General features: G+C 37.2%; 1 pseudogene; it reads left to right on the top strand.

Moving 5' to 3' along the window:
* The first annotated feature begins 660 nt into the window (after positions 1 to 660).
* On the top strand, positions 661 to 4352 carry LOC100347211 (dnaJ homolog subfamily A member 3, mitochondrial pseudogene; annotated as a pseudogene).
* Positions 4353 to 11545: the final 7193 nt, after the last annotated feature.

Here is an 11545-nt window from a genome sequence, read left to right as displayed (position 1 = left end):
GAAATTTGAATACCAAAAATGAAACCAAGGATGTGAAAGATCTTTACAATGAAAATTACAAAAGATTAAAGAAGGAAATAGAAGACACAAAAAATGGAAAAAAATGTTCCATGATTATGGATTGGAGGAATTGATATCATCAAAATATCCATAGTACATAAAGCAATTTACAGATTCAATGCAATCTCTATCAAAATATCAAGGACATTCTTCTCAAATCTAGAAAAAAAATGTTAAAATTCATATGGAAACACAAGTGACCCTAAACAGCAAAAACAACCTTAAACAACAACAACAAAAAAAATGGAGGCAGCACAATACCAGATTTCAAGATGTAATACAGTTATAATCAAAACACCCTAGTACAGCCACAAAAACAGACATGTAAACCAATGGAACAGAATAGGAATCCCAGAAATTAATCCATGCAGCTACAACCAACTAATATTTGACAAACTAAAATCAATCCCTGGAGAAAGGAGTGTCTTCAACAAATGGTGTTGGGGAAATTATATCTACTCAGGTAGAAGCATGGGAAAAGACCCCTATCTTATACCTTATACAAAAATCAACTCACAGTGAACCATAGATCTAAAACTATGACCTGATATCATCAAACTATGAGGGGAAGACATTGGGAAAACTCTGCAAGACAGTGGCATGGGCAAAGACTTCTTGGAAAAGATCCCCAAAACACAGGAAATAAAAGCAAAAAGGGGCAAATGGGATTACATCAAGCTAAGAAGCTCTGTACAGCAAAGGTAACACACAAAACAATGACTGAAAATATATGCAAACTATGTGAGTGATAAAGGATTAATATCCAGGATCTGTAAAGAGCTCAAAAAACTCAACAACAATAGCAACTAAAATAAAAAAGAAAAAAAAAAAAAAAACCCAGTTAAGAAGTGGGCAAAGGATATGAACAGGCATTTTTCAAATGATAAAATACAAAAAATACAAATCACAAATGAACAAATTCTCAGGATCGCTATTCATCAGGGAAATGCAAATAACCACAATGAAGTTTCATCTCACCACAGTTAGAATGGCTATCATGGGGCCAGTGCTGTGGCACAGTAGGTTAAAGTCCTGGACTGAAGTGCAGGCATCCCATGTGGGTGCTAGTTCTAGTACCAGTTGCTCTTCTTCCGATCCAGCTTTCTGCTATGGCCTAGGAAAGCAGTAGAAGATGGCCCAAGTTCTTGGGCCCTTAAACCTATGTGGGAGATCCAGAAGAAGCTCCTGGCTCCTGGCTTCAGATCGGCACAGCTCCGCCAGTTGAGGCCATCTAGGTAGTAAACCAGTGGATGGAAGACCTCTCTCTGTCTCTACCTCTCTCTATAACTATGTCTTTCAAATAAATAAAATAAATATTTAAAAAAAAAATGGCTATCATCTAAAATTCAAAAAACAACAAATGTTGGTGAATATGTGGGGGGGGGGAGTACAAGAATACACTGTTGGTGAGAATGTGAACTAGTTCAACTGTTATAGAAGACAGTATAGAGATTCCTCAGAAATCTGAAAATGAATCTGCCATAGTACCAAGCTATCCCACTGCTGGGAATTTACCCAAATGACATGCAATCAGCACATGAAAGAGTTATCTGCTCCTCCATGTTTATTTTCATCTCAATTCATAATACATAACAAATAGATGACTCTAATTACTGAAGAAAGACTTTGTGGTAATTATACACAATGAAATACTACCCAGTCATAAAAAAGAATGAAAGCCTGTCTTTTGCAACAAAATGGATGGAACTGGAAAACATTATTTTCAATGAAATACACCCCAAAAAGACAAATATCATTTATTTTCTTTGATACATGGTAGTTTATATAGAATAAAAAATGTATAGGAATGAAACAGACTTGTAATTTTATTGTTGTTTTTAGTCCTTATTTATACTCCTGCGGAATTGTAGTCCTCCTATTTATCACTTGCTGATGTTATTGTTAGTGGCCTATTAAGCCTGTGATTATAGAGTGGATTTAAATTATGCTTTTATAAGAATTGTAGGGAAAAAAAGGAAGGAAGGAGGGAGGTGGGGGGAGTGTTATTAAATTCTTAGAATTGTTCTTTTGAAATGAGATCTGTTCTCTGTATTCATAAAAATAAAAAATAAAATTCAATAGAAAGAAACACATTGGCCAAAGGAGAACAGATTAATTAAAGAGATTAGAAAGATGCTGCAAATTTTTAGCATACACTTGTCTCCCATTCTGTTTCATTTTGTTTTTAGCATGTGAAAGGTGTTACACTGCTACATTGATAGGCATAATTTTAGCATGAAGATTTCTTAGAGGCTGAACAAGCAGATGGCAATCATGATGAATAATTGCTTCCATCTCTAAGTAGAACCACAGCTTCCCAGCAAAAAATAATAGTTTGTATTTTATTAAGCCTGTGGCATAGAAGCAAGAAGTATCAAGAAAATAAGACAATTAATCAAATCCATTGCTAAATCAGCAAAGATGTTGAGAACAACATATTTAAATACTTCATGATTACAAAGGTAATGAGTCTTATAAATTGTGTACACAAATAGAAAAGGAGAGGAACAAATGATATCATGGAAATACCTCATGTAGGAACAACTTGAGAATCAAGGAATTCTATTAGCAAATTATATTTTAAGGAAAAAGTCTTAAGAACAGAATCTATTGCTATCCAATGATGTGGATAAGTGGGGCTAAAACAGTTATAAAAAGTAAGTCCTAAATGAGTGACTGAGAAAATGTAAGTATTCAGATGTTAAATTAGTTACATCCTTTTTCTCCATTTTTCATGTCTCAAAAAATTCACCTACTTTTTATTTATTTTTAAAATGTATTTTTAGTTCTAAATCTGTTTCTATAAGATTTGACATTTTCCTTATTTTGTTTAAAAAGTCACACACTGAAAATACGCTTATAAAATAATTGATTCTAAGAATTGATTTGCTAACATCTTCTTGATCACTACTAGATTTACATTTAGTGATTTCCTTTACCTTCTTAGGTAAGAAAATAGTTTTTACCTTTTCAGATTCCAAGGTTGTTGGCAATAACACCTTTGAAAGTTTGTTGGAATGTTAGTTAAGGCAATTACAACTTGATTCACTTGACTTAGTACAGAAGTACCGAAATAAATTGTATAACAAGTGCCCTTTTAGCCAAAGAAGCTTATTATCAGATTTTAGGAGTGCTTCAAAATGCCAGCCAGTAAGATATCAAGAAAGCCTATTACCAGCTTGCCAAGAAATATCACCATGACATGAATAAGGAAGCAGAAAGGAGAAGTTCTCCCAGCTGGCAGAAGCCTATGAGATGCTGAGTGAGGAGATTAAGAGGAAGCAGTAGGATGCCTAGGGCTCCACTTGGATTGATCCAGGGGCCAGCAGCCCTGGGCAGAGCTACTGGAGAGGTGGCCCCACTGTTGACCTTGAGGAGCTGTTCCGAAAGATCTTTGGGGAGTTCTCATCTTCATTTGGAGATTTCCAGGGCATCTTAGATCAGCCTCAGGAATACATCTTGCAGTCTGACATTCAATCAGGCGGCCAAGGGTGTCAACAAGGGGTTCACTGTGAATATCACAGACACATATGAGCACTGGGACAGGAAGGGGAATGAGCCTGGCACCAAGGTGCAGCACTGCCACTAGTGTGGCAGCTCCGGCATGGAAATCATCAACACCTATCCTTTTGTAATGCACTCCAGGTGTGGGAGATGTGGTGGTCATGGCTCTATCATCACGACTCCCTGTGTGATCTGCAGGGGAGTGGGAAAAACCAAGCAGAAGCGGGTGGCGATCCTGGGGCCTGCAGGAGTCGAGGATGGCCTGTGAGAATGCCTGTGGGAAAAAGAAAATTTTGCCACGTGCAGGATGCAGAAAAGCCCCGTGTTCCAGAGGAACAGCGCATACATCCACTCCCACCTCTAATTCTGCAGCTCTCTCCATTCTTGGGGGGAAGTCAGACCTCAAATGCTGTGCTAGACAATCAACGTGACAATCCCCTCTGGGATTCAGGCAGATCAGAAGATTCAGCTGACTGGGAAAGGCATCCCCAGGATTAGCAGCTACGGCTACGGAGCTCACTGCATTCATGTCAAGATCAGAGTTCCAAAGACGGAGCTCACTGCATTCATGTCAAGATCAGAGTTCCAAAGACGCTAATGAGCTGGCAGCAGAGCCTGATCTTGAGCTATGCAGAGGATGAGACTGACGGGAGGGGACAGCGAATGGCGCCACCCACAGAAGCACTGCTGGCAGCACCACGGACAGCTCCACAGGAAGCAAGGCTAGGCCAGCGACTGAGGAAGACAAGGGATTCCTTTCCAAAATTAAGCAAATGTTTACCTCCTGATTTCCCAACCGAGGAAAACGTTGTATGGGAAACTAGGCCAGAAAGCAGCAACTCCTCCCTGTGGCCAGGCCAGGCAGGAAGATTCTGGAAAAGCAGCAAAATCATATGACAACCCATTTCTCCTCAGAAGGTCATGGAGGACAGCTCTTGAGCAGCAAGATGCAAAGCCAAGGGTTGCAGAGCACTCATGTCCATAGGTGGGTGAATCAGCCCCTCTGGCTCAGGCAGGGTGAGACACATCGACACTTCTTGCAGCACTAAGCTCTGATCTGGAATCCAGTGTGGCGGTCATAGTTAGAACAGTATGAAGCCTTAAGCTGCACCGAGTTGTGAAATGATTGATTTTCCTCCCAGCAAACCTGTGGGAGGTTCTGGAATAAGTGCTTCCTGACAGGCTGTCTTCATCAGTAGCCGGGGGGCCCCACACCCACCAGTGCCTTCCTCCCCCTTACAGGCTCTGCAGGGTAAGTTGCTGTAGTTCCCACAGGTACAGAGCAGCTGGAAGCCAGTGTGATCTGGGGAGGCCCTGATGAAAGCCAGAGGGTTCCTGGAGGCTCTACTCCTGTCCACATGTGTGGTGGTCCTTGGCAGGTTGGGCAGTCTTTCCTCCCACTTCACCTTGGGACAGCCACTGGTCCCCACCTGTTGAGTTCTGTTGTCCTGAGCAGGTGTGGTGACTCCTGCCCTTCTGAGCCATCACCATGGCCAGGCATACTTCAACCATAGTGAGAAGTTGGTTCTACCCACTTACACTATTTGACATCCGTTTCCAAGATATATTTAAATTATTCAATGCTAAGAATCAATGTCTGCTTGTGTAAAATTTGAAAAATGGAGCAAAGGGACCATCATTCTGATGTCGCTGGTAAAGCTGCACCCATGACACCGTTATCACTTATGGGTGTCAGTTTGAATCTCAGCTGCTCCTCTTCTGATCCAACTCCAGATAATGGCCTGGGAAAAGCAGAAGAAAATGGCCCAAGTGCTGGGGCCCATGCCACACATATGAGAGTCCTTGAAAAGGCTCCTGGCTTCTGCTAGGTACAGTTCTGGCCATTGCAAAAATCTGGGGAGTGAACCAGTGGATGAAAAATCTTCTCTCTCCCATGTCTCTGTAGCTCTTTCAAGTAAATAAATAAATAAATAAATAAGAAATGGAGAAAAAACTTCAATAAATCTTTCTCTAGATGCTGATGATCAACAAAGAGTACTAAACACCACCAGTCAGCTGAGAAATAACTGAAATAACCAAGAGACAAATATCCAAGTAAATATGTTTATAATTGATCAATATATTTGAGTATACTCAGCAATAAACCAGAATAAATTATTGATTCAAGCTATAACAGTTTGAATCTCAAATATAGTTATGCATTTAAATAGTTCAGACTAATGAAAAGCACATATCTCTGTCATCTATGTAATGTTTTATAAAAATTTAAGTAACAGAAATTCAAAAAGTAGATCAGTAGTTGCATATGATTGATGGTGGTGGAATAAAATAGGAGATTTCAAAGGGATACACAGAAATCTTCAGGCTTGATAGATGCATTTGATATGTTGATTGCAGAAATTGTTTTCCGGATTCTTGCAATGTCAAAATATTTAAAATGTTACTAATATACATAGTTAATGATATATCAAGTATGTTTCAATAAAGCTTTTTATTGAGTTTATTTCTTATTAAAATATGTAATTTTCACAACTTTTTTTCTGACAGCAGTATGTAATTTTTTGGCATGAGCAGAAAAGTACTATAACTTTGGGAGTTTAGATTCCTGTGTTTTATAACTACCCATGTAAATCTGAACTCAAGATCTCATATTTCAGTGCTGCATACTCTGTTAAATGTGCAGTGGTATTTAATAGATGATTACTGATGCTTCTATGGTAAATTATAGTAAGTGGACATTAGTTGTTGATAAAAACAACAAAACTTGAATTATGCAGATACATACACGTGCAGATGACTGTATTTTGAAAGCTTATGAATCTATATATAATTAAATGCATATGTAGAAATATTCTGGATCATAACATGTGTATTATAACTATGTAGAAATATTTCAGATTGTAATATGAGTTGCAGGCTACATTTTAATATTAAAATTTAGTATTAAATCATAATCTGAGTATATTTAATTATAATATACTCCACCTCAATATTTCCAATTTTTTAAAAAGATTTCTTAGATTTTCAAGAAATGCTATTTTATGCACATTAAAGTATATATAGTTTTTAACAAGAAAAATATAATGATGTAAATCATTACCTACAAGGGAAATTTATTTTACATTTAAAATTAACATGTAGCTGCTTATAAAATATGTGCTATTAGATTGTATCTGTTTTCTCCCTCATTGAAAGAACTGAATGGGCTTAAGAAATTGGTTTACTTGTTTAATTGTGAAAGTTTATCTTGTTTAACTCAATATTCTTTCTTTTGGAATCCTTCCTAAGTATGATAAAATATTTTAACTTATGAAGCTCAAGAAGAAATTAATGTTCTGTCGAGCAGTATACTAACTCCTTGGTTTGAATCCATCCATATTTGTCTAATAAAGGCATGAATCTTGGTTTAAGAAATGACATTTTGCTTTAACTATTGTTCTGGTGAAAAGACTTTTTTTGTCAATACTCTGTTCAATGAAATCTATTTCCTTCCTTATAATTACTGTCTTACAGTTTCTGTGTGTATTCCAGATTTATCGTTAAGTATTTTGCTGTATGGGAAAAAAGAAAATGAATGCGTAGTTTTAAGTTTAGAAGTAAATTATGAGAAATTAAAATAGTTTCAAAGTTTATTAACTGGATAAGGGTATCTCTTATTTCTCATTCTTCCTTTTGATTTGGCAGTTTCTAGAAACATCAACCAAATGAAAAAAAAAAGAACCAAATAATTTTGGTTAGTGGTGGTTTATGGGTCTTTGTTTATCTCTGTATTTATCTCAGGGGAATTAATATTTGAGTTTCAGTTAGTTGAGTTTTAGTGTCTCAATAGAGAACTAGCCATTTATTAAGCTATAAGAAATTAAGTCAGTAATGCAAATTATTTATGTAACTGTTAATTATGTAATTAAATGTTTTCTCTGAAACGACTACAATTTAAATATGGAAAATTCAATCTCCATGTTTATGATTATGCAGTGAATGCTGAAATTACTACTCCAGGCAGACTAATCACCTTTTTGCATAGCTAAGACATTGAGTCTCCTCCTAGAAAGATGATGGAAGGAAGATGTATGGGCAGGGTATCTTTGTGAACTGATTTAGGAAAAAAGAATTAGTCATGATGTTGTGGGCTAAGTTGGACCTAAATTTCTATTCCAGACTCTTGCCTTTTATTTAGAGAGAAATTCTAAGTACAGGCACAAAGATGACATGCAGTGTGATAAGGTTTATTTACAAAGTGAGAAAAATACATGGGCACATGAGGGCTTTATTTGGGGAGAGTGGGCCAGGAAAGGAAAAGAGAGACTTCTATTCCCTTGCTCACTCTAGGCCCAAAGAGAGAGAGAGAGAGAGAGAGAGAGAGAGAGAGAGAGAAAGCGAGAGTGCTTCTGTTTTACCTGGCTTTATATGAGCTTAGAAAATAGAAGTGTTTACATGATACCAGTGCCAGGTTCTGGGTAAGGGGAAGTGCTTTCTGTGGAAGGGGTCACCAAATTGACAGACAGGTAGATGTGGTAACACAAAGCAGGGGAGGTGCGGTTTTCAGCTCATGAACTTAAACTATCTATCTTACTTATCCCATATCATTCCCCACTAAGAGATTTCTGACCTTTAATCTTAAGGGGATGCTGAATGTTGTAGACTCATTATATCTTTATATCTTCTGTATCTACTTTCTGATGATCATGGGTATGGGACTTGTCTATCTTGGGTCTGGACATCTCTTCCTAGCTCATCTAATAAATCCATTGCATGAGCTGGAAAATTTACAGTCACTGTCAATGGCTCTGTCCCCTGCATTTTCACAATTACTTTCAGAAGTTGTTGAATTCTGAAACACAAAAAGTTATCAATCAGTATGAGCAAAATGTAAGTGTTTACATGGTACCGCACCCAGGTCCTAGAGAAGGGGAAAAACCTTTAGGGGAAGGGGGCATCTGATTGATAGGTAGGTGGATATGGTAACACGGAGCAGGAGAGGTGTGGGATCCATCTCATGAACCTAAATTATCTGATTTATCCCATATCAATAAGAGTATTTGGTTAGTGCTTATGTCTGCTTTACAGTTTGAAGCATTTAAAGAAGACTCATGTCAGAAGAGTGATTCTGAGCACCTGCTTACCATTCTGTAATTTTGATTACATCAGATATTTTGTTCTCTAAAATTTTGTTCATTTAATTTAATTTAATTTAATTTTTGGACAGGCAGAGTGGACAGTGAGAGAGAGACAGAGAGAAAGTAATTTAATTTTTTAAATATTCATTTTATTTATTTGAAAGCTAGAGTTACAGAGAGAGGGAGAGGTAGAGATCTTCCATCCACTGATTCACTCCCCAAATGGATGCAATGGCCAGGGCTTGGCCAGGCCAAAGCTAGAAGACAGGGTGCAGGGGCTCAAGGACTTGGGTCATCTCTAGGCACATTAGGAGGGATTTGGATCAGAAATGGAGCACCTGAGACTTGAACTAGTGACCATATGGGAGGGTAGTGTTTTAGGTGGTGTCTCAACCTTTTATGCCACAATGCCGATCCCAATTTTGCTCATTTTAAAAACTGAGGATATTAGTTTCCATTCTTTAACATACAATTGCTGTGAAAACCTAATAAGAAAGGAACTGTTTTAAAGGATTTTTAAAATCTTCAAAAATTGCTAAGCCATTTGAATATATTCTAGGAATAATTATTTTCTGTAGAACACAACACAGCCTTTGTGCTACACGTCACTATAAAATGGGCAACTATCATGCAGTGATATTTACTTCTCTAACAAGGTACAGAGTATTTCAGTTAGTTGTATTTTGCTTTCACTCCATCCCTCTAAGAGTTGACATTAACATTTTCTATGCTTAATAAGTTCAAGAAAATTGTTAAAGGTTACATAGCTGACAAAAATGTAAGGTTAAAACTCTCATTTTGGGGCTGGTGTTTGGCTTTAGTGACTGCGTGATATGCCTACATGCCATATGTGAATGTCTAGGTTTGAGTCCCAGCGCCTCTTCCTATCTCATGTCCTGTTAATGCGTACCTTGTGAAGTAGGATCAGATGACTTGAGTGCACGTGTCCTTTCCACCCACATAGGAGGCTTAGAGTGAGTTACAGGCTCCTGGATTTGATAGAGCTCAGCAGAAGCTATTATAGACATTTGGGAGCATTGGTAGCAGAGAGAACTGCCTCTGTTTTTCTCTCTGACTTTCAAATAAGAAGAAAATAAGTTATTTTTTAAATTATCTTTTTATTTTATTGTGAACATGGAAGACTTTCCATACTATTGGAGATGATTTAGGTTTTGAGACATCTTCTTTACACTGTTTTTCCTTTTTCCTCCCTCTCATTTCTGTTTTCCTTCCTCATTCTTTGGATCCTGACTGTAAACTAACTAACTGGTCTGGTGCTGTGACACAGTGGGTTAAGCTACCATCTGCACTGCCAGAATCCTGTATCAAGGTTGGTTTGAGTCCCCGCTGCTCCACTTCTGATCCAGCCCCATGTTAATTCTCTGGAAAAGCAGCAGAGGATGAATCAAATACTTGGGCCCCTGTACCCACACTTAATATCTGGAAGAAATTCCTGGTTCCTGGATTTGACCTGGTCCAGCCCGGTCATTGCAGCCATTTGAGGAGTGGACTAGTGGATAGAAGATCTCTCTCTCTCTCTCTCTCTCTCTCACTGTAACTCTGACTCTCAAGTAAATAAATAAATCTTCTTTAAAAAAACACCCTAAATAACCAATTTTATTGCAGTGAATTAGTAAAGAATACATTTTTGGTTTAACTACAAGGTTTTCATTGTCTCAGACCAACACTTTTTTATTTGCCTGATATCATGATTGCATTCTCTGGCCAGATGTTAATTTATACAACATTTGTAATCTCAATATCCACTATCTCTGCTGGAAATGTACTTAATGTACTATCTGACTAATCTTCCTTTGAATAATAAGCTGCTGCTCATAAATTTACCAGCCAAATATTCTAGATTTGTTGAATAAATACAGATGCAACATAGTCTTATTCTCTTTTTAAATGTTTTTATTTGCTTTCAACATACTTGAAAGGCAGAGAATTAGAGAAAGAGAGAGAGAGAAACTCCCATCCAGTAATTCACTCAACAAATGATGGAAATGGCCAGGCCCAAGCCAAGCTTAAGCTAGGAGCTTGGAACACACCAGTCTGGTCTCCCACAATGATATTGAAAGTTGATCCAGAACTTGAACCAGGCACCCAGATATGGGATCTGGGTTTCCACATGAGCAAGTTAACTACTGAGCCAAATGACCACCATTAGCTTTATTCTTTTTGGATTTTTTTTATGTTGATTTTTTTGTACAGTGACCCATGCCTATTAAATTCTATGAAAGGCAATTTTGATCTATCTAGACCAAAGACACTAAATCTTTTTTGAGAATCCTTAACTGACATGTCTTTGTCCCTGCAAAACATTCGTTTTCTGAACTTTTCCTCAATTTTATTTTTATCAAGTACCTTCATTTTTCCATTATTCACTTGCTTGCCTGGTATAGAATTCTTGCAAGCTTCTCGTGTTCCACTTTTATATAACCCCAGTAGATTTTTACATCTCTTAATTTTCTGTTATATTAATGTTCCCCAGGTTCACCATGAACATTTCCTGACACAGAACAGATTAACTTTTTATCCATTGAATATTGATTAATATGGTGGATCATATCATTTAGAAATCAAAATTATGTCTAAATAAATTATGTTGAGGATGAAATACTATTGCTTGTATATTCTGTCAATAAACATAATTTTTAAATATACATATTGATAATTCCATTTCAGTTTAATATTTCATAATATCAAATTGGAAAAAATATCCACTCAAAGCAAAAATAAACTATGAGCCACTGTAATTTAATTTAATTTTAAAAAATCAAATGGCTTGTAAAAATATCAGAAATGTTAGAGAGGGGGTCAGCATTGTGGCATATCAGGTTAAGTCATTGCCTGCAATTCTGGTATCCCATGTGGGTGTTGCTTTGAATCTCAGCTGCTCC

The sequence above is a fragment of the Oryctolagus cuniculus genome, chromosome 2 (assembly GCF_964237555.1).
Source record: "Oryctolagus cuniculus chromosome 2, mOryCun1.1, whole genome shotgun sequence".
Lineage (NCBI taxonomy): Eukaryota > Metazoa > Chordata > Mammalia > Lagomorpha > Leporidae > Oryctolagus > Oryctolagus cuniculus.
This window is presented reverse-complemented; position numbering and strand designations above follow the sequence as displayed.